At 39.7% G+C, this 17,976-nt stretch overlaps 1 protein-coding gene across 1 annotated transcript in view; it reads left to right on the forward strand.

Annotated features, from left to right (window-relative positions):
• RAB11FIP2 (RAB11 family interacting protein 2) overlaps nt 1-16,224 on the forward strand; it is a 133,487-nt gene extending 117,263 nt beyond the window's left edge. Inside the window, exon 6 of the transcript XR_010838818.1 lies at nt 16,127-16,224. The gene's annotated coding sequence lies outside the window, so the exon portion shown is untranslated. The remainder of the gene's footprint in view (nt 1-16,126) is intronic.
• Nucleotides 16,225-17,976: the final 1,752 nt, after the last annotated feature.

Here is a 17,976-nt window from a genome sequence, read left to right on the forward strand (position 1 = left end):
TTTAATTAACTTTTCCAGTTGACTTGCCAACTGCCAGTTCCAACTTCATTGGATAACAGTAAAACTGTAACGTTTATTTTGCAGTTATTATGAATGTGTACTCGTTTAAACCACTGTAAAAACTAAAAATGTATAAAGAAAAAATTAAAATTTACTAATCCCAAATCAATCAGTAGCAATAATTTAATGACCAGTTCTTTCTGGTCATTTTTTTCATAAATATATTTTTTGAAATAAAATTATTACTATTATATATTTTTTTGTCTTCTGCTTTTTTCATGACAAATTTTATTGTAAACATTCCCTATGTTAATATTTATCTCTAACACTATTTTATTTGTTTCTTTTAAAAACTTTAGAATATTAATAGCATTTGTAATAAAAATGATATTCATCTGTGTTAATTTCAAACAATACAAAAAGTATACAAAACAAAAGCAAGAAATCACTGTGAAGCCACCGACCTAGAAATAGCCAGTGTTGAATTTTTATAAACCTTATCCTAGACTTCATTTTTCATAAAGATGTAGATAAAAGGGTATATGTATATGATGCATAATATTTTTAAAGAAACATTTTATATTGTAATTATTTTAAATTTACTGAAAAGTTGCAAAGGTAGCACACCCTCACCCAAACTCTCCTACTATTAACATTTTATATTACCATGGTAGGTTTGTCACATCTAACAAATAGACATCAGTACGTTACTATTAGCTAAACTCCAAATTTTATTTGGATTTTACCAGTTTTTCCACTACTGTCCTTTTTTACATTCCACAATCCAATGCAGGGTACCATACTGGATTTAGCACACTATAGATAAGTGTTATTTATTTTTAACAGAAAAAAAGAAACTGAATAAACATAAAGAAATCTTAAACCACAGATTAATGTTTCTCTACCATAAGATTTTTCTCCTAAATGATCACTCTAAATTTTTTTTGGTTGCATTGAGTTTTCATTGCTGTGCACAGGATTTTCTCTAGTTGCGGCGAGTGGGGGCTACTCTTCGTAGCGGTGCATGGGCTTCTCATTGCCTTGGCTTCTCTTGTTGCAGAGCATGGGCTCTAAGCATGTGGGCTTCAGTAGTTGTGGCATGTGGGCTCAGTGGTTGTGGTGCACGGCCTTAGTTGCTCTGCGGCATGTGAGATCTTCCTGGACCAGGGCTTGAACCTGTGTCTCCTGCATTGGCGGGCGGATTCTTATCCACTGTGCCACCAGGGAAGCCCCTACTCTAAATTTAAAAATAAATGTTATGAAAAAAATTAAGAGGTTGGAGTCATTAAGTTTTTAATTACACATTTTATTCATGTGCTAAAAAGATAAAATTATTTCTTTTATATTTCTTACCATCTCTCTCCCCAAAACCCACCCCCCCCAATTTCATTCGTTATATAGCTTTGCAGACTTTTTCCAGATTAATAATATATACATTCTGTTCTGCAATTAAATTCTCACTTTAGATCCTAGACCATATTTAGCTGGATTCATGATTTGTCACCAGCCTTTAAAACCACAACTTTTCTATGCTTAAATTCTGTATTTGATTCATCTCTTGGTTGGCTGATTCCCTCTGATAGGAATTGTTTGGAAAATGGGTTATGGATGCTACATTTCACCGTATTTTTTCATGTTTGAGAATATCTGCCTGTGACCTTTATATTCAAACAATAAATTGTCTTGGCTTCATGTTTTAGAAAATCATTTTGTTTTCCTTAGAATCTTGCAAAAATTCCCCATCACCTTCTGACATTGAAAATCTATAGCATGTCTAAGACCAACCTGATAATTTCCCTTTGCTGGTGGCTTGTGTTTACTCCCTTATAGCCTGAAGAATTCTTTTTTCCTTAGGGAATATAATCTATAATATTATAATAACTGTATGGTGACAGATGGTAACTAGATTTATCATGATGATCATTTTGTAATTTATAAAAATATCAAATCAGTATGTTGTACACCTGAAACTAATATAATCTTGCAAGTCAACTATACTTCAATAAAAAATATATTTTAAAAAATCTTTCCTCTTGAGTTTACTATTTGAACCAAGACATATCTCCACATGGGCTCCTCTGTCAGTTTTCTCCTGGAACATAGTGTGTAGATCTGGTTCTTCCTTTCAAAGATTTTTGGTTTTCACTATTATACCTCAAAAGAACTTTTCCTATTTTTCTGGAGTATCACTTCAGGGAAACGAATTATCCTTATGTTGGATTATCCTCATCTTCCATTTTCTTTTAAATTGCTTTACTCTCTGCTTTTACTTCTGTGTTCACTATGGTGATCTCAAGAGTTTCTCCATTCCAGCAATTTAATTTTTATTTACATCTATTCTTTTCCTTGATAATTTTAATTTATTGTAATGTTATTGTTTTAGTTCTCAATGTTTTAATTATTGCACCAGTCTTTTTCTTCTCACTGTTATTTTATTATTCTCATTTCCTGTTTTGTTTTATTGACTTTGTAAGTTTTTCTATAGCATGAAACAATCTCTTGGAATGATTTCTTCTGTTTTTTAAATTGTTTTCATCCAGACTGGATTTCTCATCTATGTTTTGTTGTTTCATTCCCTCTCTCTCTTTTTCTCCCCTTCCTCCCTTCCTCCCTTCCTTCCTTCCTCCCTCTCTCTCTCCCCCATCTTTCTCCCTCCCTCTCTTTCTTCCTTCCTTCCTTCCTTCCTTCCTTCCTTCTTTCTTTCTTTCTTTCTTTCTTTCTTTCTTTCTTTCTTTCTTTCTTTCTTTCTTTCTTTCTTTCTTTCTTTCTTTCTTTCTTTCTTCTTTCTTTCTTTCTTTCTTTCTTTCTTTCTTTCTTTCTTTCTTTCTTTCTTTCTTTCTTTCTTTCTTTCTTTCTTTCTTTCTTTCTTTCCTTCTTTCTTTCTTTCCTTCCTTTCTTCCTTCCTTCCTTCCTTCCTTCTCTTTCAGTGTAAAAGTATTCCCACCATTGAGCAAATTAATACATCCATCACTTCACATATTTATCGCTTTTTTTGGTGATAACATTTAATTCTTACTCTCTTAGTACATTTCAATCATATAATACAGTGTTATCAACTATAGTCACCATGTTTTACATTAGATCCTCAGACTTTATTCATCTTATAGCAGAAAATTTGTACCCTCTCCTTCCTAAAGGACATTTGCATGGTTGCCCAGACCTTCTTTATGCCACAGTATGGTGTGGTAATTTCTCCTTTATAATGTTCCTAGCTTTTCTGGGGCCTCTCTGTGTTCTCTGAGTTTGAGTGTATTCCTATCTGTTTCTTTTTTTTCCTCACCTTAACAGTATGGAGTGGAACAAGGAGATGCAGGAAGCTCATTAGGGGGAACTTAGCTCTGCTCTTTCTTCCGAGGTCCTGCTAAGGATCTTATACACTAGCTTGTTTCCCAAATTGACACTGTGGAAATGGTAAGCCTTGGCACCCTGTCCTGCCTCTGTTGACATCCATGTGATATACAGGGGATGCAATAAGAAATGAGTTTTCCTAGGGTCTTCTCCATGTCACCTACTCACTTCCTCAGTCTTCTCCCCAAATTGAAAGGTATTAATGAGACATCTCAGCATTTCACTAACTTGCTTTCTTTCTTCAGAACTGTGTGGGGGTGTGGTCATTACTGGTACAGCAAAATCATTTATTTCCTTCTCTAGCCACCACCTTAGTAGTTTATGACATAAATTTTTTTCTTGTTTAATTGCTGCTGCTGAATTTTAATCCTTTTATAAAAAATTGTGTACATTTCACTAGGTACTGGGTTGCATATGCTTTTAAGTCAGTTTTCATTTTCTACTATTATCCTGCAGCCTGTAAATGATTTGTAGTGGATCATCCATATTTATTGAACCATCTTCCTCTTTTTGGCCATGTAAGTTTTTCTTGAATTTTTTATTATAATAAATAATACTATTATAAACATCCTTGATAATAAATTTTTCTTCACATATTAAATTACTTCTTTATGGTGGGTTTCCAAAAGGAGAATTACTTGGTCAAACAGCTTAGACTTTTTTTTTAAGACTCTTGATACAAGTTGCCAATTTGCTTTCCATATTTGTTGTATTTTAAAATATACTTCCAACAGCTAATGTCCAAACTCTCAAAAATGAATTTGTTGCAATGGGTTTCAGAAGAAGTGGAAACAAATCAGTTCAAGAAACAAAGATAATTGTTCATCTGAAAATGTAAGCTACCAAGGACGAGAATGTTTTTGGAGCCAAAATGGTATGAAAGCTGTGATTAGTGAGGACGGCAGAGAGCAGTTCTAAAACCTGGTGAGGAGATGAATCCCCAGTCAGCTAGGGGAATGCACGACTAGAGTCACCAAGAAGGAAACTGGCAGGGGAGTGTCAAAAATCACTCCAAGTTTACAACATATTAATTGCATCTATAAAAAGTATTTAGAGATAGCACTCTTTTTTTTAATTCCCACAAACTATCTGCTATGCTTTCAGCGTCTGCTGCAACAACAAAATAGTTTATTTTTACTCAATTTTTCTCCCCATAAAGAAAAGTCAACAAAGTATTATCATGTTTCTTAAATACAACTGAACTCATCTTATTAGGGAAAAGTGAAGAAGGATGTGTCATCTTATTAGAAATGACATGATGTATATACAGCCATATGTTTTCAAAGGATTTTCTGTCAGTGTTAATCAAAACTCCTCCAAATTTATGAACCTCCAGAGCAACATGTCAACCATATGGGAAATATCTCCCTTTCAATATTGTAAATTTGAATTAATAATAAACATAACTTAGTGAACCTCAATGAGAAAAACATATCAATGTTGAATCTCAGAAAAGTAGAAACTTATTAAAAAACTCCCCTGGGTGTTAATTTTTTTAGCATTCTATCTAATATCTCTATCACACTGTTCTTTTTTTGTTTTCACTCTGCCTGCTCATTTACAGGACAGAGAAGAGGTTGCAATCTATTTCATGATTGCTACTAAAGTATTAAATAATTAGTATCTCATATTTCCCCCCTTTGCCTTGTATTTGGTGGGAAAACAGTCAGAAATCTTGTGCTGAAAAGAAATCAGAAAGAATATCCTTCTTACTACTTAGTGTCTGAAATCTGTCCATTGAGATCTTTCCTAATCTTTATCCAGGGCCTTCCCACATCAAATTACTAATATCTTCTTTGCCTAGTAGGCACCATCAGCTTTTTATTATTTTAGGAGATAATATCATTTTAGGACCTGTGTTATTTAACTTAGACTGATTTCTAACATCGATTGGATGTGGGCAACTGTTAGGGTATCATCAGGCGAGCAAGTTCTTCTTAGTTGGAGGAAACAAGTTTGATTCTTGCACATGGATCTTAAATATAACTTTCAGAAGACTTGGGGGAGGTGGTGGTCATAATTGGGAACAGGCTGAAAATGAACCAGAAATGTACAGCTGTTGACCATAAACCCACTACAGTGGGCTAGGAACTAGACCAGGGGCAGGGAAAGAGGGGCTGAACTATCTTACAGCTCTTTCTCCATTGTTCAGAGAATGATTTGGATGAGGATGAAGATGACGATAGTGATGATGATGATGATACTGTCTAGTTTGAGCCATCATAATATTAAGAAACTATGCAAAAATTATAATGATTTTAAAAAATGATGCGGCTAAAATGACCCCTGGTGAGCCAGCCCCTCTCAAATCCTTTCCCATTGAGTTTGGTGGGACCTGTAATTTGCTTCTAATCCATAGAATATGGCAAAGGTGAAGGGAATTACCAGATGTAATGAAAGTTCCAAAATGGCTAATTTTAACTTAATAAGAAGCAAGATTGTCCTGTGTGGGCCTGACTTAATCAGGTGAAAGGCTTAGAAGAGATTCTCCTCCTGGCCATGAAGAGGTCGGCTGCCATACTGTAGGCGGTCCTGTGAGGGGGCCATATGGCAAGACACTGCAGTGGTTTCTAGAAGCTGAGAGCTAGGAAGAAATGAGGACATCAGTCTTACAGTAGCATGGAACCTAATTCTGCCAACAACTCATGAGCTTCGAGGAAGTCTCTGAGGCCCACAGAGGAAAACAACTTAGCCAACATTTTGATCACATTATTTTGAGATCCTGAGCACAGGACCCAGATGGCTGAGCCATAGAAACTGTGAAATAATAAATGCATGTTGTTTTAAGTCACAATGGTTGTAGCAATTTGTTACATAGTGATAGATACCTACACAAAGGACCAAATAATATAAAGGTGAGAGGTTTTGTCCGGGAATTTGGTCATGAATTTGGGATTAGCTGTTAGAGAGAAAGCTGGGGCATAATTCTTTCTTCAACTTTACATATAAATATAAAACATTTATAGGAACAGAATTAGTTATTTTCTAAGATTACAGATAATAAAACAAAAAGGTATTTTCACTAATATTTTTTTAGAGACTCTCATCTCTGGAGAGTCTGGACTAATTGATTTCAGGTCCTATCACGGCATCAGTATTTTTCTTTTCCTTTTTAAAATAAATTTATTTATTTCTGCCTGCGTTGGGTCTTGGTTGCTGCACATGGACTTTCTCTAGTAGCGGCAAGTGGGGATTACTCTTCTTTGCGGTATGCCGGCTTCTCATTGCAGTGGCTTCTCTTGTTGCAGAGCATGGGCTCTACGTTCACGGGCTTAAGTAGTCGGGGCACTCGGGCTCAGCAGTTGTGGTTCGCGAGCTCTAGGTCAGTAGTTGTGGCCCATGGGCTTAGTCGCTCCGTGGCATGTGGGATCTTCCTGGACCAGGGATAGAACCCATATCCCCTGCCTTGGCAGACAGATTCTTTTTTTTTTTTTAAACATCTTTATTGGAGTATAATTGCTTTACCTTGTTGTGTTAGTTGTGAATCAGTTATATGTAGACATATATCCCCATATCCCCTCCCTCTTACATCTCCCTCCCACCCTCCCTATCCCACCCCTCTAGGTGGTCACAAAGCACCGAGCTGATCTCCCTGTGCTATGCAGCTGCTTCCCACTAGCTATCTATTTTATGTTTGGTAGTGTATATATGTCAATGCCACTCTCTCATTTCGTCCCAGCTTAGCCTTCCCCCTCCCCATGTCCTCAAGTCCATTCTGTATGTCTGCATCTTTATTCCTGTCCTGCCCCTAGGTTCATCAGAACCTTTTTTTTTTTTTTTTTTTTAGATTCCATATATACGTGTTAGCATGCAGTATTTGTTTTTCTCTTTCTGATTTACTCCACTCTGTATGACAGACTCTAGGTCCATCCACCTCACTCCAAGAACTCAATTCCGTTTCTTTTTATGGTTGAGTAATATTCCATTGTATATATGTACCACATCTTCTTTATCCATTCATCTGTCGATGAACACTTAGATTGCTTCCATGTCCTGGCTATTGTAAATAGAGCTGCAATGAACATTGTGGTACATGACTCTTTTTGAATTATGGTTTTCTCACGGTATATGCCCAGTAGTGGGATTGCTGGGTCATATGGTAGTTCTATTTTTAGTTTTTTAAGGAACCTCCATACTGTTCTCCATAGTGGCTGTATCAATTTACATTCCCACCAGCAGTGCAAGAGGGTTCTCTTTTCTCCACACTCTCTCCAGCATTTACTGTTCGTAGATTTTTTTGATGATGGCCATTCTGACTGGTGTGAGGTGATACCTCATTGTAGTTTTGATTTGCATTTCTCTAATGATTAGTGATGTTGAGCACCCTTTCATGTGTTTGTTGGCAATCTGTATATCTTCTTTGGAGAAATGTCTATTTAGGTCTTCTGCCCATTTTTGGATTGGGTTGTTTGTTTTTTTTATATTGAGCTTCATGAGCTGCTTGTATATTTTGGAGATTAATCGTTTGTCAGTTGCTTCATTTGCAAATATTTTCTCCCATTCTGAGGATTGTCTTTTTGTCTTATTTATAGTTTCCCTTCCTGTGTAAAAGCTTTGAAGTTTCATTAGGTCCCATTTGTTTATTTTTGTTTTTATTTCCATTTCTCTAGGAGGTGGGTCAAAAAGGGTCTTGCTGTGATTTATGTCATAGAGTGTTCTGCCTATATTTCCTGTAAGAATGTTATAGTGTCTGGCTTTACATTTAGGTCATTAATCGATTTTGAGTTTGTTTTTTTGTATGGTGTTAGGGAGTATTCTAATTTCATTCTTTTACATGTAGCTGTCCAGTTTTCCTAGCACCGCTTATTGAAGAGGCTGTCTTTTCTCCATTGTATATCCTTGCCTCCTTTATCATAGATTAGTTGACCACAGGTGCGTGGGTTTACCTCTGGGCTTTCTATCCTGTTCCATTGACCTATATTTCTGTTTCTGTGGCAGGCAGATTCTGAACCACTGCACCACCAGGGAAGTCCCATCAGTATTTTTCAAAGTTGCCCAGGAGATTCTAACGTGCTGTGCTGGGTTGACAGCCACTAGGCTTCTTTGTGAAAAGAAATATGCTCCTCCTCAGTTGACTGCATATAATATTAAAGTCTACTCTCTGAGGGTAAAGTGTCTTAAATCAAAGTGGACTGCAGAAATGCTAATGCAGGGACATCCCTGGTGGTCCAGTGGTTAAGGCTCTTTTCTTTCACAGCAGTGGGCACAGGTTCGATCCCTGGTGTGGGAACTAAGGTCCTGCATGTGAACTAAGATCCCTCTGGGTGCAGCCAAGGGAAAAAAAAAAGCTAAGCTAATGCAAAAAATAAGTGAATGGGGAGAGAATGCCAGGCCTGCCAGGACAGATCTGGAGTGATGTGTGAAAAGAAGCAGCCTAGAGAAATTATGATGGGAGGTCTGGGGGTTGTTGAATGAACTTGAAGGAGTGGTGTTGCCAGATCCTTCTTGGTAAAGTCTTGATTCCAGATCAAGCTACTCTCCTGAGTTCCATTTGAGTAGTTGAGGCATTCTCGTCCTCCCTTTGGCCTCCATATTCAGCCCAGCATGTTTTATTTTTGTTGTTAACCATTTCTTCTCCACAATCTGTCCTCTAGAAAAATTTATTTAGTCAAAAACCTTTCTGGCTAAGATAGATAATTTCTAAAGAGAAAAAAATTCCTGAACCATAGGAGATGGCAGTTCAGTAAATAGAAATACATTTGGGAATCTTCTATGAGCTTGTAGAAGATTACAAAGAAGATCTTATACTAACTGGGTAATACATACTACTTTGGAATAAGTAATTGGCACACTGGATTAGAGGATTTGCCCATAAAGAACAAGTAACTCTCCATCCTAAAGAACTGGGCAAGTCAGGATCAGCCAGGTTTTGCTGCAGTAACAAACAGCTCTAACATCTCAGTGACTTTAAAAAAACACAGGTTTATTTCTAGCTAATGTTCCATAGTTCTCTTAGTATGACCAGTGTGGTTGGGGGCTTTCCTGCATGTCATTCTCAGTCAGAGACTGGTTGATGGAACCTCAACCATCTGGGGCTTTGCCAGTCAGTGTCAGATGAAAAGGGGAGGGGCAAACCACATACTGGCTCTTAAAGGCTCCTGCCAGGAAATTACACACATCACTTCCACTCACATTTGACTGGCCAAGGCAAGTCATGAAGCTCTAAAGGTGAGGGAAGTACAATTCTACCCTGTACCTAGGAGGAAGAGAATTAGATATTTGGGGGAAATAGCACTAATAACTACCATAAGGATTTAGCCCAGAGTTTCCCTGAGGCCACAGACTTCTGGAGGGCCACAGCAATACTTCCAGGGGTCTATGATTCCATATTGGCTAAAAGCACTGTCTAAAGACCCCCAAATTACTACATATTGGACAAATGTAGTTCTGTTTAGAATAGCTATAGAAGTGTTTTACTGTATTTCAAATTACTCTTGAATTCATAGTAGCTTTTACCCAAATACAAAAACAAGTATTTGTTTTCAAAGAACTTGCATTAAAATTACAACTAATATTAAATTGAAGAAGGTTTCTGAAGTTAAAAGAAATGTCCTGTGTTTGAGAAGGTTGGGAGCCACCGAATTAACTATTGACCTAACTCAGTGCTCTGAGTCAGCCAGATGACTTTCTTAGGTAATTTCCTTCTCAATTCAGGTTGCATGATGATGCTGAAACAAATGTTTCATGAATATTGAAGGGGTTGATTGAGATATACACTCCACCTCCAATCCATCTATTACCATTGCTACCATATAAATTATACATGATAGTTTCATTCATCGAATTCTCCACCCCTCCAGGGTATACCTGAATATAGAGTTGCCTTTGAAATTGCAGTGTAGCAGAGGCACTAAAACTCTTTATTGTGAAGAAATAAGTAACTTTTCTTTGTACCTTTTGACTGAAATCAGTTGTAGCTAAGTAGCTAATATTCCTAACTTTTTGTGGACAACTTGGTAAAAATTCAGTTGAATTTAGAAGTTACTACTTTCTGAATGCCCACCTGTAATTTATGGTTCCTGCTTGGGAAGTGAGGATTTTTGTTCTTAAATCTTCTGAGAAATACTCTATCATGTTATTTTCTCTCTGTTTTTGAATTCACCCTGAAGCCAGTTCTTTTCAGTGGTGCTGGTTGAAAATATGTGGAATAAAACCAGCATATTCTAAAGGGACACTCCCTCTGCACCTGTTCTTTTCTTCTGGTAAAGACTGGCCACAAAGGAACCAAGTATAAGGAGGAGAATTCTCAGTGCTCTCCCCTACTTACCCTTTCCTCCGTCTCTGGAATTTTCTTACACTATAACTATTGGTTATGCCATACGATATCCTGCAGAACTTTTTCACCCAGAAGAATTTTTCCTAGACTTGGATCCCAGAATCCACCTGAAAACTGCCTGATGATTAAAAAACAGCATTCCTCTTTTGGATGGCTATGTACAGTTTTGAAAAACTCTTCCCGGGATCTAGAAAGAGAGAGCAGTCCCATGAAATTGGCATCTTTTAATAATTTCTGCATCAGACGAAAATGAAGAATTTTCTAAGTACAAGTGGACATGCCACAAAGAGGGAAAATAAACTGGAAAACATCTTAAGCCCTCCAGTGCAGGTGTTTTGGCAAAAATTTTCATACAACTTTCACATGATTCTTGGTGCTGAAAGAAAAAATGTTGACACTGACGGCTCTTGAGAAGAGAGATATTAAAGAATGTCATCTGTAACTGTTTTTTTTTTAATTTAGTTTTTATTTTATTGTAAAAGTGACCTAAAAGTTGTAAAAAGACTTTACAAATACAGAAAATAGTAAAAGGAAAATGCTTCCCCAGTAATCACATTGCTCAAAGATGATAAATATTAACATTTTACAGTATATTTTCCAACACTTTTTCTATGCATAAAAAGCATGCATTTTAACTCAAATTTTGTTATGCTGAATTCTGTGTTTAAGGTGCAAGATTTATAGCTGTTGATTCTACTTTAGTTTATTCTTCTAATACTCTATTTATTGATTGATTTTTAATGAACTTAATCAGACAAGGACCGAGAATTGGATGTTAAAAAAATACCCAGTTCAAAAATCAGTCTATGAATTTCTTATTGTATTTTTAATAAGTTGTATTCTCTAATTTTAATTTTTAACATTTAAATGTACACAAAGTGATATATCTTTATTGTGCGTTGTGGATTTAAAAAAATCTTGAAGATAGATATTTTGCAAAATATGAAGGCTTTAAAAATTATTTTTCTTGTTGCTCTAGTACAGAAAGCTTATTTGGAGGAAAAAAATAGAATTCAGAAGATACATTAAAGATTGTGACTTTGGCCAACAGAGAATGATCTCTTTGACTCATTGAGTTTTTTTTGGTTTGAACTGGACTTTGAGGCTAAAATGTCTATCCTTGCTTTGTTTTATTTTATATTTACTTGCTACATTTTGTTTCTATTCTTATATTTAATCACATCGTAGGAGGGCAGGGAGAAGAAATGATGGTATATGTGTCATAAAAGAGAGCTGGATTTTTTTATCCCAATCAGGGGCTTTATGTTTCATAAAGGTGTTAAACACATTCATTTATTACCGGTTTGAGTTGCACAGTACCATACCTGCATCATCGGTTCATGCTTGTTTTTAAGCTTCTTTTTGCTCTGACTTTTGTTGTTTGAACTCTGTTTGGCTGGTCTTTTTTTCCTCTAGGTCAGGAATCCTTAGTCTTAGTTCTCTTCTCAAACACCCTTGAATGTCAGGGTTTCTGAAGATTTCCTGAAATTGAGCAAAACTCTGTGTGCGTGTGCATGTGTGTGTGTGTGTGTGTGTGCACGCGCGCACGCACATCAGTGTGAATATGTGTCAGAACAAGTGCTTATTTGGGGAGAAGATCCACATCTCCCCTTACCTCTCCTCCCCTCAAACCTCCAACACATCTCCCCTTTACTTTCACCTGCTGAGAAAATAGAAGCCATCAGAAGAGAATGTACCCCATCCTCGCCGCCTAATCTACCAACTTACCTGTTTGGGGCCCACTGGTCTAAAGGTCGTGGAAGAGGAAGGAGCCTCTATTTGAGAGACTACGGGAGAAGGGGGTCCTCGGGGCGAGAAAATGGAGGGTGTTCAGGGAGACTTGGAGTGTGCAGAGGGCTGCTGATGCTGGCCAGTACCTGCCCTGGACCCCCAGGATGAGGTCCTAGGGGATAAAGGGAAAGCTGGGAGCCTGGGCTCAGGTGGCAAATGAGTAAACAGGTGAAAAAGGCCCGGGGAGATGAATCCTGAAGGTTCCAGGGCAGAAGGTGGTGGTGGCCAGGCTGAGATGCTGGCCTGGGAAGGGAGGCGAGTGCAGCCAGCAGCTGACTGCCAACGCAGGGGCGAAGGCCAAGGGAGGGCATCTTTAAGTGTGTTTTTAAATGAAAAGGACAGCCCTCACATCTCTACTATCTCAAGAGAGCTAATTCCTTGATTTGGAAGAAACCTTTCACAGATGTACATTTTGCATGTTACAGGGTGGTATGCTGATTGTTCCAATATATTTGACACACTAGACCTATCACTGACACACCTCTTCCACACTTCAACACAGCTTTCAAGATTCAATCCTGCATGAGACCCCCATTATGTGGATGGACCATAATTTCCTGAGGCATTCCCCAAACACACGACACTTGTCTTGTTTGGCCTCATGAAATGGAGCTGCCTAAACCCCACTGAACACGCAGCTTCTCAGCCACCAGGAACCGGCCTGAAGGGGAATTACCTCCGCTGTATCCTGCTGCGGCCCCTCTAGTGCCTGCTTTGCTCCAGGATTGGCCTGGCACCGCTGCCACCCTCTCACCAGCCACATGGACGTGTGGGCCCACCTGCTCAGTTGCTCAGGACCAGGCTTGACCATCTGCGGTGGAGAGGGGGTGAGGTAGGGCTGAAGTGTCTGGCATCTGCTGGGGAAAGCAGGTCCCATGTGCTGAGAATTTCCCAAAGCCAGCAAGAATATACCCAAACTGCCAGGCAGGCAGGAACATGGCAGCTGTTGAGTAGAGGCTACCTGGGTGCGTGATGCAGCGCCTCACGGAAGCACACAGGTCAGGCTCCACCCGGTCAGCGGAAAATTTTGTCATTTGGAAAATTATGAAAAGCTACATTACTATTTAGAAAATGGTATCTCAATTTATTTTGTTCTTTTTTAATCATTAGAGAGAGAAACCATTTTTCCCCTTTACTTTTTCTGGATTTCCATCCAGTTTCATGGGAATTCATTCATTCTTCATCTTGGAATCTCCAGTGCCTAGCAGATTGCCTGGCACATACTGGATGCTGGACAAATGTTTGCTGAGTGGGTTGAATGAAGGTCAAGGAGACACTGATGGATCTGGTGGAGCCTGTCCCCACTGAGTTCCAGAGCTCTGTGCCTCTGCTCTCTGGCCATGGCCTCCTGATCCCCCCTCAGGCAGATGAACCTCATCTTGCCCCAGGTTCAAACTTATCACGTCTCCACCTCTGCCCCAGTCTCTCCCTACCTACTTCCCAATGCCTGGATGATCGGAACAGCCTCCAGATGGGCCCACCTGCCCCAGCCTCTCCCTACGCGACCATGCTCCCCTCTCCTGAGCCATCTTCCTAAAGCACTATTTCATTGTTGTTCTAAAGTCTTTCCTGATTCTCCATCAGCTGCAGGAAAGAGCCCTAAATCCATAGGTTTTCATAAAGGGTCCTTCACAGCCCATCTTATTTCCCCTCTTGGGTTTCTTATCAAATCACCACCCTGGACCCTCACCCCCAGTTCTTTGCCCCATGCACCCCGCACACATGAAAATCTCAGTAATGCCCGAACACCACGTACTTGCACACCTTTCCGCCTTGCTCATGTCGTCTCCTCTGCATGGACTGTTTCTGCTGACCTTGCCCAAATAATCAACTTAATAAACCTATCACATAAAGATAGAACACTTATCTGAACTTTTTCTTGTTTTTTTCCCCTCCTCAATTCCATTCCAGGCTCAACCACAAAAATCAATGGTTCTTCATACAAATCCCCTTAGCCCTTATGCGTCTTTTCTCTCTGTCCGTCTGTCTCCTCTGTGTGTGTGTGTGTGTGTGTGTGTGTGTGTGTGTGTGTGTGTCTGTCTGTCTGTCTGTCTGTCTGAGAACTCCCTTAGGGATAAATAGGTCAAAATTCATCTTTGCAGCGCTAGGGTCAAGGTCAGTGCCTGGAGCACAGTCAGCAATGAGGCTGGTGTGATTTTGTAAAGTTAAATGTAATCTCTCTGGGTCACAGTTTCACCTGTTACAATACTCACTGGCCTTTCTTCATCGATGTCTATATTCTGTTCTTCCACATACCCCAGGCTGAGCTAAAAAGCAAATGCCAAGTCAAATCTTTCCCACATATTAGGCCCTAAATTGTACTTTCACGAAGAAGAAAAATCTTCTCTTGATTCTGCCTTTGAATGCCACGTGACCTCTTGGAAAAAACGAGACCGTTGTGTGGCAGGAGTCAGGAAGGCTTAACGCTGTCTGAATGCCAACCAGGCTACCTATGTTCGCAATCAGACCTACCATCCCTGCGCACAGGATGATGTCGGTTTGACCTCAGCAGAAATCAGATCTGCTCTACATGGTGATGATGATAGCAGACATATGGAATTGATTAAATGAATAAATAACCCTACTTAGTTTTGCATAAGAATATGTGGTACCCAGGTCAAAGATAATCCCTAATTTTTCTATGCATAATAGATTCCGAAGTGTAAACATCACCAGGAGCCTGAACCAAACTAGATGCTTTAAGTCAACAGTCAAAGGTGTGATTGTAAACTCAGAAATATTGACAATGTTTGTGAATATCACTTTTCTAAATTAGGTGAGAGGTCCACAGCTGATGTGGGGGCCTAATTTATCTGACAGTTCAGTGTTGAGTCTTAGCCTCAGAAATTTGATCACAGCCTTCTTCCTACTTCTCAGCTGTGGATAATTGTCTAGATTTTGTCTGCTCTCTTTTAATTTATAAATGTAGCACAATGTCAAATTATCCACCAGAGACTAGTCATTCCCTGCTGAAACATCTTGAGTTATTTTTCTCCTTTGAAGCCACAGACATTTAAAGTTTGTTAAGGTCTCAAGGTGATATCTGTCAATGAACGTTTTATTTCACTCTATTATTTCGAAAAGTTTTAAGAGGCATTCACTCAGTGACTGCTGGCCATGGGTTATCGGCTTCCCTTCCTGCTGTCTGAACTGGCTAGATCAGGGCATCAGGACCCAGAGCCAGGGTGGCTGGGGTGTGTGAGGTTGAGACAGTCTTTGTAGCAAGCCATGAAAGGCAGGAAGCCAGGAAAGGCACAATGTCAAAACTGGTAGAGAGGCACTGGGCAAGGGATCAACATTAGGAGGGCAGGTAGTGAGATTCAGCAAGATTCCCTATAGTGGGTTGAAGAGTGACCTCTCCCCACAAAAGATACATCCTAGTCCTAATCCCAGGCCCCTGTGAATGTGAGCTTATTTGGAGATTGGATCTTTGCAGATGTAATTAAGTGAAGGATCTCAGGATGAGATAACCCTGGATTTGGGTGGACCCTAAATCCAATGACAGATCAGAGACACAAAGACTCAGAAGGGAAGGCCACTGAAGACAGAGGCAAAGATTGGAATGAAGTGTCTACAAGCCAACGGACATCAAGGGTTGCTTGCAGCCACCAGTTCAGACATGTTTTGTTAAATAAGTAAATAAATAGTATTGCTCTATTGTCTAGAACCCCAGTCACAGTACTCTTCTCCCCCTTCTGACTTTCATTACAGTAAGAGAAACGCATCCTTCTCCCAGGATCAGAGGTGACGAATAAGCCAGCATCGCAGGCAGTCCACAGTCAATGCGAAGCCAAAGACAGTTCCTTCTCAAGGACATGGAAGACTTCATGTAGTAAAAGGGAACTTCATGTGGGGAACCGCCAGCATCTTGCCAGGCCATCTGCTTTGGCAGCTTCAGGCACCTGTCAAAACATGTGGCAACTAAACAGAGCTTGTGTCTACAGTCACCCTCACTGTGAGCTGGATGGCGTTTGCCAGCCAAGAGGCGAGAGGCATCAAGGCAAAGTTCTGATTAGCTACACTTTTTAAAATGTTTATTATTTCTGGTTTTGGTGCTATTGGTCCAAAAGTTTACATAGGTAGTTATCAATGAATTGAAGCCCCTCATGAAGCAGCTACTAAATGTAGGGTACGGTGCTCAAGCCTGTGGAAAACACGGAAGTAGGAGCTGAGATTTCTGTCCTTGAGTTAGCTTATAACTGGGACACACTTGCATCTCTGCCAACAGTATCCCTCTTCTTTTGTGAAGTCACTCCTCCGTTCCCCTTCAGTCCACATGCTTCTGGTACATTTGACTCCATCCCCTACTCAGGATTGGAACACGTGGCTTAGATCAAGCTGACAAGCACACATTGTCCTATCCATGGTCAAGGAGATTTTGAGTGGGAGTGAGGTACCCAGATCTTCCTATCTCCTACTGCATAGGAGCCCTGGGAACCACTGGAAGTCAGCTTACATCCAGGTGGGACCACAGGAAGAAATCAGCACCAAAGATATGGAACTGAGCAAAGGAAAGAGAAACACTGGATCTCAGGCACAGCATTTGAACCCTGGATCAAGATTTGCCTGAAATTAACAATCCCCCTGAACTCTTTCAATTTTAAGAATCAACAAATTATTTTCTTCTTTTCTTTTCTTTTTCTCCTAAATCAGTTTGGTTTGCATTTGCTGTCACTTGCAATCAAAAGAATCTTACCTGACATAGAGATGCTATAAAAAGCGTGTTAGCAATAAACACCAAAGGTCAATAGAACGTCCAGTATGGGCCAAAGATGGCGGTGGCAGCCAAAGAATGTCCTGGGCTCACTGGGGTGTGATCATGAATAGAAAAGTGCGGCTGGGGGACCTTCCAGTGGGCAGAGGTGGAAATCAATCTGAGGTAGGCTAAGGCCAGTTCATTGACTAGCTGAACAATGAGTTTGGAATTTAACCTGTGGCCCTTGGACATTCTGTGCTGAGTAATGACCTGATGAGGAGGAAATTGATCCTTAAGGATCATCAATTTTGTCAATCAGCTCTCCACACAATTAGGAGAGAGAGCCAAGTTGGCTTGAAAGGCAACTTAATGCTTTGTTTGTTTAACCATCCTTCAGTAGAGGCTTTTAGCACATTAGAGGATACTTTACATTGTACTGTTCTCTTTGGTAACAGGACAGCAAACACAGCAAGGGGCCATCACCTTGCCCAGGAGGGCAAAGAGTCAGGTAAATGTACCATTAGCCCTCAGGAAGATGGCGACAGCCTGTCAATAACTGTCGAGTCTGCTTTGGGGGATGTCGGGCCTGACGGTCAACTACTATGCTGACTCTGGATAAACCTTAGTCTTGAAAATGCATCCAAGATGAGGTGGCGGCAACCTGCGGAACCACCCAGGGCAGAGTCTCCTAAGTCTAATAATTAAAGGACCCTTAAATAAGAGCTTCTGGATTTCACTTTCCCAGAAGAGCATAGAGGGTGTGCTTCAGGCATCTGACTGTGGCTCAAACACATTCTACTAAAACCTGGCCTGCAACTGGTCTCTAGAATATTCCTAAGTGAATCTACTATCACTATGGAGTCGT

The sequence above is a fragment of the Kogia breviceps genome, chromosome 2 (genome assembly GCF_026419965.1).
Source record: "Kogia breviceps isolate mKogBre1 chromosome 2, mKogBre1 haplotype 1, whole genome shotgun sequence".
Classification (NCBI taxonomy): Eukaryota; Metazoa; Chordata; class Mammalia; order Artiodactyla; family Physeteridae; genus Kogia; species Kogia breviceps.